The sequence below is a fragment of the Pseudopodoces humilis genome, chromosome 3, assembly GCF_049639895.1.
Source record: "Pseudopodoces humilis isolate 2021_Gansu_Grassland_sample_001 chromosome 3, ASM4963989v1, whole genome shotgun sequence".
In the NCBI taxonomy this organism is placed as follows: domain Eukaryota; kingdom Metazoa; phylum Chordata; class Aves; order Passeriformes; family Paridae; genus Pseudopodoces; species Pseudopodoces humilis.
Genome location: NC_142202.1, coordinates 63,965,170 through 63,981,052, shown reverse-complemented (window position 1 = coordinate 63,981,052; position 15,883 = coordinate 63,965,170).

Genomic DNA, 15,883 nt, shown 5'->3' with positions numbered 1-15,883 from the left:
GAAAAGAAAAGAAAAGAAAAGAAAAGAAAAGAAAAGAAAAGAAAAGAAAAGAAAAGAAAAGAAAAGGAAAGAAAAAGAAAAGGAAAAAGACAAGAAAAGACAAGAAAAGACAAGAAAAGAGAAAAGAAAAGAAAAGAAAAGAAAAGAAAAGAAAAGAAAAGAAAAGAAAAGAAAAGAAAAGAAAAGAAAAGAAAAGAAAAGAAAAGAAAAGAAAAGAAAAGAAAAGAAAAGAAAAGAAAAGAAAAGAAAAGAAAAGAAAAGAAAAGAGAAAAGAAAAAGTGTGGTAGGGGAAGGGTATCCTCCAGCTGCTCAAAAAATGTAAGAAACTCAAGACAAGAAAATATGAGTGATTTCACTTGGACTGATGTGCTTCCCATGATAATTAAAATAGAGGAATTTTGGGGATTTCCCTAAGTGTACATATCTTCAAAAATTCCATGGACTTACAGAGTGAATGTAGAATGTGGCATGACAAAAAGACTGGTGGTTTGGAATAAGATCCAGTGGACAGTCAGGATGTGGGGACTTGTGGGTGGTACTGGGCCGAGGGCAACCTATGATTTAATTTGCACAATGAGTAAGAGAGAGGGAAAACTGTCTGATAAAGAGCTCAAAGATAACATTTGCTGCTTAGATCATGGAGTGCTGAAGATTATTACACTGATTCTACTGGAGATTTGGAATACAGAATATGATATTTAGTCAGAGTACAGTCATAGGAGCTTGATGAAAGCTCCACAAAATTTGAATAGTACTATTCAAACTTAAACAATGTTCACAACAAATTTCAAAATAACACAACAGAATTACAAAGCATAGGAAACAGATATGTGCCTAACCTACTGTTGATATTCAATTTCTATTTGCTGGTTTTGACACATTAACAATCTCTGAAGAAGTAAATAGTAAAGACTAAAATGCACTACCTAATTTTACAATAAAAGGCATATTAAGAAGACAAAGTCCACTGGTTGTGTATTAGATTATGGCACTCAGGCTCTCTTTCATTTATATCACTTCCTCTAACAGCTGAGAGACTGAGAGACAAACTCTTCACCGCTGCCATCCTCCTCCTCAGGTCTTCTGCCTCTCAAGGTATCTATCCACAGGTGCTGCTGAAGGACATTGCAGCAGCACAGACTAAAATAAACACTTTGTAATGAAATTACATAAGCCTGGGAAAATAAGATGCCTGCCTAGCATACTAAAGGGGAAGGAGGGAGAAAAAAAGAAAGCATGCTGGCAAGACAGACAGTTGAGGGATGTGGCAATGAAAATGGGTTTGAGGGGAAAGGTCTCATCATACTGCCAGCCACCACGCTCTGCACAGCCTTTGAAGAGCAGGACTTTGCCTTCAGTTCAGCTGAAGTGGACTGAAGGACCCTGCTCACTGCCTTGCTAGTGAGGATATTGTGTGCAAAGCACTGCAGCAGAACAAGGAGAGCTGACACAACTCAAGTATTTGGGCTGGTACTCAGCAAGGCTGCAGGGCCCTGATTCAATAGGTGCTTTCACATGATGAAGTGAAAGAACTTTAGCTCTTCCGCTTTGACAATAGAGCAAGGTCTCCTAAAATAGCAGTAGTTTCAGGCACTTAATACAAACATACCATTTGTCAAAATCTTATTTGCTTCACAGAGATGATTGATGAGTGTGCTATTTTGTGCTAAATATGACAACTTTCTAGAACATTCCTTGTTGATGACCATGAACTTTGCTCCTTGCAAGGGCAGCTGAGGCTGCAGAAGTGTAACCAGCATGTTCTTAGTGGTGACATTGACATTATTACTTCTGGATAACCCTCTGCTTCTAGATAAATATTTGCCTTGTAAGAATGAGAGGAAAGGCCTTGAATGCGCTTAGAATGCTGTATCAAATCAGATGTCTGAAAGCCAACTGTTATATCAATTAATTTTTGTTTACATACAGGAATTTTTTAGCTGTGTCTGAGCCAACTGACTATATATTTTGAAGGATAGGAAAGGTCACTTGAATACTTGTGGCTGCATTGAAGATCCTATATCAATATCCTGAAATGGTTATACAATATTTGAAAGAAAAACTTTCACTGGCTGCTCTATCTTGTCTGGAGACAGCTGATGTCAGCAGCATGTGCAAACTCAGAGGACTTTCTGTTAAATACATTCGTAGAACTAAGGAAAGTGTTTTGGGTGAAGAAAATATTTCTAACCCCTTTTGGCATCTCTTTTTTTTCCCCCACTCTAGGATGCTCTGCAGCATGGCACACTGCAAAAGCAAAGTAGCAACAAAGGAACACCAGTTTTTTGTTATTCCCAGAAGAAGAAGAAGCAGGAGAAGGTCCATGAGACAGAATGGATGCATTCAGTGCATAATGCTGCCTCTGGTTCTTGCTTGTTCAATATACTTTCATTTAACTAATTTGTTATCTGTCATTTCCTCACAAGCCCTCAAAGGCTTGAAATCTTTGAGTGGGCTGAAGCATTATGTGCCCTGCTGGTACCAAGCTCACACAGATTCTTGCATCCATTTTTTGATATAACTGTGAGGATCCAAGCTCTTAGGTCTTTATCATGTGTTGCAATATAATTAGAATGATGCAGTGAGTTCAGTGTCAGTGTCAATGGAGAATGAATGAGATGGGGGTTGTTTGTAATATCACTACTGGCAATCTCAATTTTCTTAGTATAAAAATCATTTAAATAAAAAAACATAAAAATTTACAGAAAAGATGGAGAGATCAGACATTTCACAAGATCAACTTCTCTAGCTGACAGTAATAGCATGTACTATTTTAATCTACATTATTGTGTTATTCAGAATGGATTAAATTATCAGTTTCTGCTATGCCAAGATTGTTATGTCTAGTTTATCTAAAAATATCTGTTCATAGCACTGAAAAATGACCCATATTATTTTGAATTTTTGATTAAGCAAAACTCTCCTGGCTTTTAATGAACAAATAAAACCAAAATATATTCACAGGAGGCAATACTCCAGTAAATCCAGTTCTCATTCACTTGCGAAAAATCTCTTCAAACATTGAATGGATGAAAATTTTTTCTCTGCTATATTGAAATGTTTAGTTTTCTCATTCTTCCTAGTGGAGCATATGGTTAAATCTGACTCTTGGGTACTTTAAAAAAGTCAATTTTCTGGGAAAATATTTCAAAAGAAGTCATATTTTCTGGGAAGATATTTCATATAACCAATGAATTTGGAAAAAAAAATCCCAAAAAACAACTCTTCTCAGAGCTTCACTTCTAAATCCAAATGGATCACAGAGAGAAAATCTGCTTTCACCATAAGTAGAAAAAATATGCAATGCTAAATTTTCAGCCTGGACAAAGTAATGTTTCAAACATGGAACTGGACAGAAATGTGAGAGAAACAAAACCATTCCAATAACTGAGTGGTTGGCCAGGTACCACCTGCCTGGTCTGCGTCCCTCCAACATTGAGTTACACCTGGGTGCTTAAAAACTGACCGTGCCAACAGCAGAGGTTCAGCAGCAACTGTCCTGGCTGTGTTCCCACATTTCTTTATGGCCTCTCTGGATTGTATTTTTTCTTCCTAGAATGGAAATGATGGAGTAGCACGTGTTGCAGTGATTTAGTTTTCGCAGAGCCTGGACTTACTCCCATGCACCACAGCTAAAGGGATCAGGGAACCTTTCTGCCCATTGTTGGCCAACAGAAGTTGTTAGTGATTTGCTCAAAGTAAGCTTTGTGCTCTTATTTGGCTGTGTCTAGACAGCCAAATACTTTGCTGCTATCCAAGGAATGTGCAGCTAATGTCAGTGATGTATTCACAGGAAAGCATTGGTTCTGGAGCATAGGCTCAACACAATCACTGCAAAGTGTAGAAGCCAAGAGGCAGGGTATTCTTCCTTGAGCAGGCTATTTATTATGGGGCTTACTTAACTTCTTCCAAGAAAAAAAATAAGTTGCAAAAAATTATTTAAAATTTCACTAATTAAAAATATAGCTAATATTCAGTCAATTTAGTCAGGCTAATTTTATAGTCATACAAGAAATTTAGTTAAGAGGCATTTTGACATATAAACACATAAAACTCTTGTGTGGTCCAAGAATTACAAGCAGAAGAAACAAAACTATATTGTGTTCTTCACTAGCAAGTGGAACTGCCTTTGGATAAAGATTTATGATCTGTCTTGAGTAACTGTATTAGCAGTTGACAGGTGCTTAGAAAAACAAAATGATAATCCAAGAGGTCAATGTGAAGAAAAACCCAAACCAAACAGCGCTAGCATGTTTTGGAAAGGAGAATAATACCCCAGCAAAAGTTTAGTTTCTGTTAGCTCCCAGTGGAGTTATGCCTGCTTACAGAAGTGACCCACTGTACAGTGATGGGTTGTCCTTTGATTGCTTCTGAGGAAGAAAAGTTGGCTACTAGCATTGTAAACTACAACCAATCCTATGAAAGACCAGGCAACTGTCTCACAAAGAACTCAACAGATGCAATAGTTTGTGTCAGACAATGAACACTGCCCCTATTTATCAGCTGTGCAAGCAAAAGCACAGAAGAGGTAACAGTGTTGTCTGCAGGCATGCAAGGAGGGTTAAACATGGCAAACTTTCTAGGTGAAGGGTGGAGGCAGCAGACCAGAACATGAGGTACTTGATGTTAGATATAATCCTAACATTGCAGTAGCTTTGTTTTTAACTCAGCAATGTATCTGGCATCTTGTCTCTCCTATACATCAAGTGGAGGAAGACAATATGAACAGTTTCTAACTCTACCTCATAAACCTCCCTGAACAGGCACTGGAGTTACAATAACATCTTTGTTGGCAAACATTTCCAGGCACTGTAAATCTGTCTGACTCTCCAGGAGAGATGGCTGATGTGCAGATCTCTAAGTCGCTGTTGTTAAAAAACAGAGCCCCTGTTCATCCATCTTGGGCCTTATTTTATAGCACACCATATAAATGAGAACTTAAAATAGTTCTTTATCCTTCCAAAGTGCACAGTCACTGGAAAGGATAACACAACAAGTTTAGCCTCGGGAACCTGAATCAGCTGAGAAAAGAGCAACTGAAGGACACATCTCTGTTTGCCTTTCCTTATCCAGAGGCAGCCTCTGCAGTCCATGCCTATGCCAGTGTGCTTTTACTCAAGAAATTGAATCTCTTCACACAAATGTTCACCAGACCAAGGCAAGGAGTTGCAATCTTTATCACTTAGCACCAGGGAAGCGGTGCAGTATTGTACAAGAATGTTCCCAAGGAATGTAATAACATGAGCTGGAATGATCTGGCTTCTTACCACATGAAGCTGTGGAGAGAAAAATAGCTATTCTTCCCTGCCCATAAGCACACAGGAGGACACACATCTATCTTTTGTTATCCATGCTGTAATGTGCATTTATTAGTAATAGCACAAAGAAATTTTCCACGTGGTTTTGACATCTTTGACATGATCTAGATGGAGAGGATTTCCATTTTTTTAAGAGGTTTAAGGTTTTGAAACATTTTAACAAATACAAGCAAACACAGTTTGTTTTAACCAGTGACCTTAAAACGGTAAGAAAAATATCAGAGAGTTAGGGCTATCGTTTAATATAAAGGCTTTCAGCTCTTCACTCTGCAGTACTATTCTGAACCTTAAAAGCTTTCCAGGTGAGACATGCATGAAAAATAAAGTTTCGCCTTTTTTTTTTTCTTTCCCCCAGCAGCTTCACTGCAGAGCCATATTTAGAAATGCCTGATTGTAAGGTGTTTGGATTTGGCAGGGAATGGCTATGATGCACTTTCCCCAGGGCCTGGGAAAGAGAAGCAGGCTGCAAAGACAGCTTTCACAAGTTGCTTTGAAAGGCAGTGTATAATTACAGAGGCTGGCAAGGAAAGACAGAGCAGCCTCCAGGGATACCCCTTTCCTATTCTGCCACTTACAGGGATTCTTGCCTTTGCAGTCAAGTTCTGTCGTGTCCTGAGCAAGAAGCTCAGTCAGCAGTGAATGAGACAGCTTGCATCATCTTTCTCCTTCAGCTAAACTATTAAAAGGAGGAAGGTCTAAGGCTTTTTAATTTTTTTCTCTTGAGAGACCTGTGACTCATGAATGCTGCAGAAAGGAGAAACCAATAAAAAACTATTTCTACACTTTAGCTTTTGAGCTTCCCTTTTAGGGATCACATAAGGTAGAATGTTCACAGCTTTTGTTAATAGCGCTATTATATTTTTTTTTTATTATTATTATTACTAATACTACTACTACGATCTTGTATTTAGGCACCTTGCATCCACTCTAAGAACAGGTTTAAGGATACAGCAGATCTATGTGATGATGCCTGAAAACTTTGTGCTTTTGAAAGCTCAGCACTAGGGCCACCTGCAGAGCTTTCTGAGAAATGTACACCACTTCCAAAGATTGTTTTCAAAACTAATATTGGCTTCCCACAGCCAGGACCTGTTCTGCTGAATGCCAGAAACTCCTTGTACCAGCCTCTTGTCTCCCTTTGTGCTGTGCAGAATTTCTGCTGTAGCTCTGGCAGCAGAGATGGGAGGGAAGTGCTATGGAGCTTTCACAAACAGTATTTTTATCAGCAGCACCTTCTCCCGCAAGTTTACATCAAACCCAGTGCCAAGCCTGTGGGAGTCCATCTCTGAACTGGACACCCAAAGAAACTAAAAAAAAAATAATTAAAAAATGCCCCTACACCTCTCCCTAATTATTATGGAAATAGATATTATGTGCTACATTCTGTTTAAAGCAATTAAATAAAACAACAACATACTATGAGATGGAAGAAACATGAAAGATGAAGGAAAAAATGGGCCAGGAAATTGTAAAGTAAAAGAGAATATGCTGCAGTTTTAAAAGACTTTATTATTTATTATTTTCATTGTCATTTTCAAATTAAACCCGAAACAGTTCAGCTGAAATGTATGTCAATATGTAGCCATTAATTTTGTATATGTCATTAGTTCTAATGCATGTAAAGATCATTTCCAATAGACAGCCATAGCCAAAAATACAGAATGCTCCCAAATTTACTTCTGGTTCTTTTCACTGGAATTCAGGATGCTGCAGAAGACCCTCCAGAATTTAACTGTGCTGCACATGCAAATAAATACAGCTGAATGCAAGTGGAGTTTCTGTCACATTTATTCATTTCAGCACCTGTTTACTTTCCAAATTGGAACAAAAGGTCAAAGCACACTGTGCTTGACAAAAATTATAAAACATTTTGATTCAGAAATACTAAACTAATTAATTTTGCCATTTTTAACTACGAAGAAGAATTTTGATGTTCTATTAACAAGATTAATTCACCAAAGTCAAATTATTTTGTTTCAGTTTTCAGAAACTTTGTTTTTTCCTTGAATATTGAACCATTTCCATGAAAATTCAGACATCTGGGAATTTAATTTCCTACTCTGAAAATAATTTCTGAGCAGCTCAACAAAAAGCTCCTACCACAGTATAGCATGCTGTAAAATTCTTCTTTCATTGTGCTCTACCATGTATATCCTTCATGTGTCTGTGAGGGATTCTTACTAATATTTCTCTTTTTAGAGGAATTGTCTCCATTGTCAGTATTAGAAGTTAACCATTACTTTTAGTGAACGAATTAGGATTCTGCACAGTGCAAGGTCCTGCAGTCATGGACAGTCATGATCAATTGGGACAGGACTTTCTGATGTCACTATTGCTTTCTGTTGCAGAAGGAATGGGAGAAATTGAAGTTGCTCAGCAGGTTCTCCTTCTGGTAAGGAAAGCAGAACAGAAAATGCAATACGCCAGGTTTTCCAGCAGCCAGTAGATATAAAGGTAACAGGTTTCCCTTCTAGTAATATCAGATCACACCATCTTATTAGAATTATCCAAATAATGAAAAAGGAGACCTGATTGCTAAAAATTTAAATAAAAAATTTGAATGATTTAGTTTCTCTGTCCACTGACTGTTGTATCAGCTTTCCTCAGACCAGTGCCAAGTGAATAAAGCAAAGCAGTTTTCTATAAAACATTCCTGAGATCAGACGTAGGTACTTTACATCACCTTTATCTCTTCTGCAACAGTCCAAGAAATTCAATAAGTGTGTGGGATTTTAGATATTTCCAGAAACCTAGGCTTTACTTTAGTAGAACACACAGCTGCAATCAGAAAGATAAGCTACACAATCTCAGGTTACATATTATATTACAGGAGTACAGTTTTAGCTTAAAGGTCGTCCTCTGGCAGCACAACCAACAGGAGAGCATCTGTACGGTTTCAGAGCAGAGCTGGAGATGCTGCAAAGAAGGCTCACACCACACACATGAGAAAATCCCTCATGATCTTATTTTTCTTCATGCCACTAACACTGTGCCCCACACCTCCCCAAACCCAGCAACTGACTTGGGTGAAGAGTTCAATGACCAACTGTAATCAGTGTACTAATTATATGGCATTGTACTAATCATTGTACTAATCATTGTACAGATGCAATAGGTGTTTTTAATTCTTTAAGTGTTCTAGAACTTGTAGACAAAATATATAAAAGGAGGGCAAAGCAATTCTATGTCCTTTTAAGACACACCCCAGTTTTCCCACCTGCAGTTTGTCACGTCTAGCAGGCATAAACCTGTATATTAGGCAACATGTCTACTGCAAATTATCCCACTACTGTGATGTTGAAATAAGTAGCTTAGCATAAAGCAAAGTCCTGATGTTTTTCTTTTATCATCATAGGAGAGGTGTCTCTAAACATGCAATGAAAGAAAAAAGACACATGTTAAAATAAACATTCAGAATCAAAGCCAGTTAAAAAAGATAAGAATTTTTCTTTTGCTTTGGTTGTGCACCTTTTAATGAACTCATACAGCTTAAATAGTGGAGTAAAGGTACTCCATCACATGAGTGAGAGCCAATAATATCTAGTTCTCAACTAGTTTAATTGACTCAAATCTGGGATACCTGAAATAATTGCAAATGTTTCACAATTGCTTAATGTGTAAACTTGGCTAGCACTTTTAAACGTGTAAAATGGTACAAAACCCCAAGGCATTCAAATGTATCTTAAACACTTGCAAGCTGTAATGCTATATCAATATTCAACAGACTGTCTAGTAGAAAAACAGCAGTTTTATTGGGAAGAATGATTGAGTTATAAGAATAGCTACATGGTTAGCTTAGATGAAAATAGAACTGATATGGGTGGAGGATTAAAATAAGGGTAGGATAACTAGCAGAGACATAAAATACCAGACATCTAAGTTTAGGAGTATTTGAATGCTCCAAGCTTTATTTTCATTGGCTTTTATGTGGTATTTCATAAAGTTATTTGGATGGTGCTGAGAGCCTATAGCAAGCACAGTCTGTGCTCAACACTGTTCTGTAGACAACCTTAATTTTTTTTCCTTAAAAGTTGTTAACAGAATAAGAATAGAGATTTTTATACCTTATTTCACTTGTGCATGGCTGTCACAACAGTCTAGACTGTTTACTGTGAGTTTACAAGTAGCTATTCAATTCCAAAGGAAAATTCTCCTCATACAATTTTACCCTCTTTTGTTTAATGCCGAGCTGGTTTCTCCTTGCAGAACTGTCTGATGATCATTTCTCCTTCTGCAGCTTGTTCCTTAAAACCTAACTGTGAAAAGTTAGTGCTGGAACATTATGGCACTTTGATTGAACAAAGAAGGGAGAGTGCTTCTGTCCTCCTCACTGAAATACGCCCTGATTCCTAAAACATGCAGGAGGGACCTGTCTCTCAAAAAGAGTGCAATGAGAGCAGGTTAGTGTGGGAGGAATGGTTTAAGCTGTTTTCTGCCCGGTCATTCCTTGTCTGGGATACCACCTTGCAAGCTGGGGCTGGCCTGATGTCAGCCACGTGAAGGTTGTACATCTGGTCTGAACGAATCAGGCAAGCTCCCTTTGGAGTCACTGGAGGAAGATGAGCATGTCTGGAGAAGTGCTCCAGACATTACAGTACCTGACCTGATAATTAGAAGGGCTTCCTTCTTGCAGTCCCTAATACAACCCTCAAGGATTCTCTCAGACTAGAGACCTGTGTATCAGATGGCTAGGTGAGAGGAATCTTACTTTCCATGAAGAAATATCTTATGAGTATACCAAAAGATTTTTTAGATTCACTCTGGGAAAAAAAAAAACCCAGGGAGATTCAAAACTGCACCAAGTGAAGCTCACTTGGAGAGAGCACAGGGGAGTTTCCCCTACTATTCCTCATAGAAATTTTTTTACTCCCCCCACTTCAACCACTTGATGAAGTATCATTGTAAAGCTTGTTCAGGGAGCGATGGAAGACAAATACACAAATCTGTGTGACAAGCAGCTTGAGAAAGAAGATTATTCATATTTATTCCTTGGCATCACGTTATGCATGGCTCCTTTCAAAATCTCATTCCATCTCTAGCTTTTAATATCTTTATACCTTATACCATCTATAACTTCTTATAAAGGAAAGATAGTCCTTTCTAAAGAGTAGAGATAGGTGTGAGTTACCTGACATGATCCTCATTCTCAGTGATTAATTTCTTCAAGATCCTAGAATCTGTGTTCACCAAAGAGAGAACTGAAGGCTGGAGATGGAAATCAGTCAACTGCAGGTTGGAAACTGGAGATTTCTTGTTCAAAAGACTCAAATAAATTTACCTCTCTACATTTTCATATTATGAAAGAGAACATACCTATTTGCCGTTATGGTGACAGCCCAAGAGATGGCAAATTTCTTCCTAAAGAGAAACAGAAAAGGGAGAACTTTGCCTTGGAATATTATGGCAGTTCTTTCCTGGGAAGGTGTTCAGAACTGTGCATGGAAAGATCTCAAAACAGGTAAATGAAATGTGGGAAAAAAGTAGGAAAATAAGACATGAAAGGATTCAGGTAAACTCTGTGTGTTTACAGACAAAATGAGTCACCACTTTCAAGTTTTGTTTGTCTGTAATCTGGGCACCTGAGCTGTTGCAGCAAAGAGATGGAATTGTGTGCAATCTAAAAACTATTTGCACAGCTGTTGGATTGCTATAAAGGAGTACAGATTTGATTCTTCTTATCTTTTTATAAATCTTTTAATTGACTGATTGTTCATTTTGTATAAATAACACAAATATTTCTCCAGACAGTTCTGGTTTATACTCTGTATCTTCATGTACACACATGTACAACTACGTATTTATTGATGCTGGTGGGTGGTCTAAGAATTTATTTAAAAAAATGTCATTATATATCTGGTCCACAAAATACTAACAAAAAGAGACAGTTTTGGATTATGAAATATTTGCATTTTCACGTGGTACCTGCTCCAGAAAATTGAAAATCTCTATGTTTTGACCTTTGACAAAGACAGCAGGGTGTGTGGTTTAGAGAGGCAGATAATATCCTAAAGACAGAAAAGAAAACATTTTTTTACATTTTATGATCACTAAATAAATGAACTTTCCTACTCAGGAGGGAATGATAACTTGGCAGGGAGGTAGAGATTAAGAACACTTCATTTTCTGGTTTCTAATATTTTTTAAATGAAAGGTTCTTTTCTTTTCAAAACATGACTCTCCGTGAAATTAAAGGCTTACAGTTGTTTTAAAAAAAAAATTATCTACAAAATATAGAGCCATGAAAGGGAATGTTTGTACAGAATGATTGTATCCATCAATATAACTTGCTACTGCACATATTCTAGACAAAGAAGGGCAATAAGCCATAGAGAACATCTTATCATCAGTAATTTTATTTTTTTGTTCTTGATTTAACTGACTAGCTCCTTATTAATTTTCTTCATTGTGACATTTAAAATTTTTATTTTGGAGACTGCATGAATTGTTTGACCAGTTAAAAGATATGTGTTTCCAAATCCTTGAAAATGAGGCTTGGAAATGGTAATCCTTCTGCAAGTATTCAACATGATCCCAGTTAAGGAAGTTTTTGCTCCATGAAGGCAATTGCATAGAATGGGTTTAGTAGCTCTGTTGGCCCTGGTAGCACCTCTTTTTGTTCCCTTAATTAAATAAAATTTAGCAACTAATTTCTCTCCTTCCCCAGTGCCCTTGCTGGTTCCTCAGCCTCTCTTTTTTTCCTCAGCTGAGCCAAGGAACCATGGCACTAGCAAAGTGCCTTGGCTGGTTCCTGGTGCTTCACATACTTCCAGAGTCTCTCTCTGCAGCCAGTGGAGCCGCAGCAGTTCCCTCTTGCCCTTCTGGTGTGGTAAGACTATACACAGCTGCACAGTGCACAGGGAGCTATACAACCCCCAATAAAAATTCATCTCCAGGAAAGTACTGCATCCATTTTCTTAAGTTTACTGGAATCAGGTTTTAAATTACGTTATTCACAGTATTTCAAAGATGTTTCATAATAATAGCACTTCAGATCTCAGTTTCCTTTTTTAAGCTAAAGTGCTCTGAAATTTCAAATAGCCTTTCATCAAATATTTCATTTTCATCACAAAGAAAATTGCATTTGCATTGCCTACCTTACAAATAACAAAGGCAAAATTCCTGGCATTGAGTGACTCAGTGAATTAATTACAGCATTTATTATATACTCAATTACTCCTGAGAGCACAGTTTGGTTGCACCAACCCATAGGGAAACAAAATAATTCATACTAATTCCTCCCTACAACTCCTTGCTTGGTGGCCCTTGTTCGCCTCCCCTTGATTTCTGTGGGGTGGAAGTGTTTATGGTACATCTGCTGGGAACTGACTCACATCAAAAATAAGTAGAACCTTTGTTCTAAGAACCGAGAGAAATCTTGCCCCATTTCACCGGTGCCTACTGTGTGTGAGCATGTTCCAGAAGCGAAGTGGGGAGTGCTGAAAATATTGAGGCAAATTTGATAGAATCTTATTATTTTATCTGGATGTTTTCCTTCTGGTCTCACTTTGAGGCTTACAAAAATAACTAGTTATTAGGGCAATGTCTCCCCTGCCTGCACTGGATTCTCTGCTTGCAATAGAAGAATAAAGACAAAATGTTCAAAACTAAGATAACATGGACAGAAGACAGAGCAGAGGTTTTGGAAATAGTACTGCTCTGCAGCTATCAGATTTAATTATCAGAGTTACAACCCACTGTACTGTGAGCCAAAGCTCTCTTCAACAACTTCTCCATTGTCTTTTTTTTCTGTTCTTGTATTTCTATCTTCATATTCCTGTTTGAATGTTGCTTCTCATATTAAGGGCAGTACAAAAACGATTGTCCCCCCCACCCCTCAAGGTTAATTCAATACTACAGCTGCAGTGACAGGAAAGATTTGTAAGAAAAAAACCTTTTTTACTAACACGAAATTATTTACATATTTTGTTCCCAAATGGAAAACACAATAATTATGTCAAGGTTTGCCCTTTGCCCAGCAAGGCTTGAGGTAAGTGGACAAGCTAAGCAACCCAGCCAGTTTGAAAGCTGACAGTATCTTTTTCAGTTTTTTAGGATCCTACAGCTCATACTGTGACTGAATACAAAGCACAAGTCTTTGCTGTGCAGTTCCCATTATTTTAATTGCAATTTTGTAGCTAAATACCCTAGATAGCACTAAGTAGCTCAGCCTCCATTACCAAAAGTCACAGAATGAAGTCACTGCCCCTTGACTTCAGAGGACTGATATTTTCCTTCCCATAAAATAAATGAAATGTGCACTTAAGACCATAATAGTAGACAACTCTTTTAATTTGAAATACACTTTTTTTCTACTACAAGAGGCAAATTCATCTGTTTCTGAGTGTAGATACGCTATATCATTTTCTTATGGTGCAGTTAATTATATTTAAAATTCTTTGTTAAAATAAAAGAAAATTAAATACAGTAAAAAATGAATAAAAGAAGAATTATACCTTTAAAGGAGACATAAAAGGGATGCTTAGCTATTAAGCTAAAGGTGATAATTCCATTAAAAAGAAAAACACTGCCTATTTTCAGCTGATGCAGCATTTTGAGCAGGTGAACATATCTTCATGCTTTAGAATTTCAGTACTGTACAGCAGAGTGCCATGGAATAATTAGACAGAGAAATTAGTGTCAAACTTCTGAAAGTCTAAATAGTTGAGCCAGAAGGAGGGCTATAATTTCAAGGAGAAGACAGTAGCAATTGCAAACATGTTTAAGGATTGGCTAAAAATCAATTAACATAAGTAGCTAAAACATTTTTTAAAAGTATTGAGTCTCTCTAGACCTGTTGTCACATGCAGGATTAATTTATTTTTATAACTTAATTCTTAGAAGTGTGCATCATAGTGGAAAATGTCATCTCAGAGATCTGTAATGGAATTATTTCAAAATCTTAAGTGTTTGAAACCTAGCTGCAGTGGGAAAACTTTAATAGTAGCATTTAGAAAGCTTAACGTCTTTGGCAGAAGGCTGTGAGGTCATTTGGGTATAATCAGCCACATAAACTGCACGTGACAGCGTGATCCTGTGATCTGAGCACTGAGCAAGAAAGTTTTCTGCTTCTGAAAGGACTCAGATGAGTTGTAGTGCTCTTCCATTTTTTAAGTGTAAGTCATTACATCGTGAATGTTAGTGTGTGTGGAGGTAGGGAAAGAATATCACCTTGTCTAATGCTACTGACAACCTAGTCTTGTTTTGTGCTGAGAGCATGAGAAATAGTCTTCCTCCTTTAAGTGATTAAATATAAATGACAAAAAATGTTGTACAGTAAAAAGTAAAAAAGCATTAAAAAACTCTAAACAGTTGAACACCTTGGTGCATGCTCACACACACATATGCACATATAACATGAAGTTTATACATTTGCATTCAAACGTAGATGTGCACAATTTTATTTAAATATGAACTGGATTCTCAGCTAAGTGGATTATTGAATCACAGATTTATTTCTTTTTTAATAAGTGTTTGGACATCATCTCTGCTTTCTATGCCCTTACCCATTTATTCCTCAGCAAATGAAATGTCAGTAAATGTCTTTGGGAAGAAGGAGGACTTTCATCACTAGATCCATCCAGAATGGAGTACTGAGTTTCTGCCTTCTCACAATGTGAAAATAACATTCCTTGCAGCACCACCTCCAGAAAAGTTCAACAGGGAAAGGTGTGACTGAACAACTCTCAGACATACATGTAAGCTCCTTACGCAGCAAATTCTAGTCCATAACTCTGATTCAATGTCAATACAAATAAATTAATTATATTAACAATCTTTTCTCTAGGAAAGCTTGGATGCTTTTCTGACTTCTGTTTTTCCTCTTTTTGTCTTTTTTATTCTTTTTTTTGGTCATTTTTCTTTAATCCTGCTTACTAGATTGTAAGGGAAAAAAATTAGAAACAAAAAACAACATAGGAAGGATGTAAATGTGTGATTAAAAAGCAGCAGAATTACTATCAGGAGCATAGGAGCTTTGATCATCCCTCCTCAGGAACTCAGAGTTCAAGAGAGGGTGCCAGCATGGCTCTTGCTAGTGTTGTCCTTCGGGTTCACTCAGGCTGTGCAGTTTATTTGGTTTCCAGGAGGTTCAGTACCTTGAACTTATTTTAACTTGGCAGGCTGTGAATCAAGGTAGCCATCAGTCTTTCCCCCATAATGAGTGATGTTTAAATAGTTCAGTCGTACTTAACCCAGACAGCTTTTAGTTATAGTCATTAGGCAGCTCTGCCTCCAAACATCATAAAATATAAAGAATGACTCCTCCAAAGAACAATATCTTTTAAAGTGAATGGTACATTAAACTGCATTAAACTACTTCCAATCCCAGGCACTTATTTCTATTCATTTGAGCTGTGGACTTAAGCAGTTTTAAGCTTGCTTTGGACAGAGGAACCTGTCAGGAATATAATCACATCAGTTATGCTTTCCTTCCAGATTCTGAAGGTGCTTTCATGAGCCTACTTAATTAGTTACTGTACCCTTAGCATGCAGAGGATAATTGCTATCATGAGTCAAGCATTAAGTGGGTCTGGAAATATCCCAGAAAGCATCAAGTTTTCTCAGAT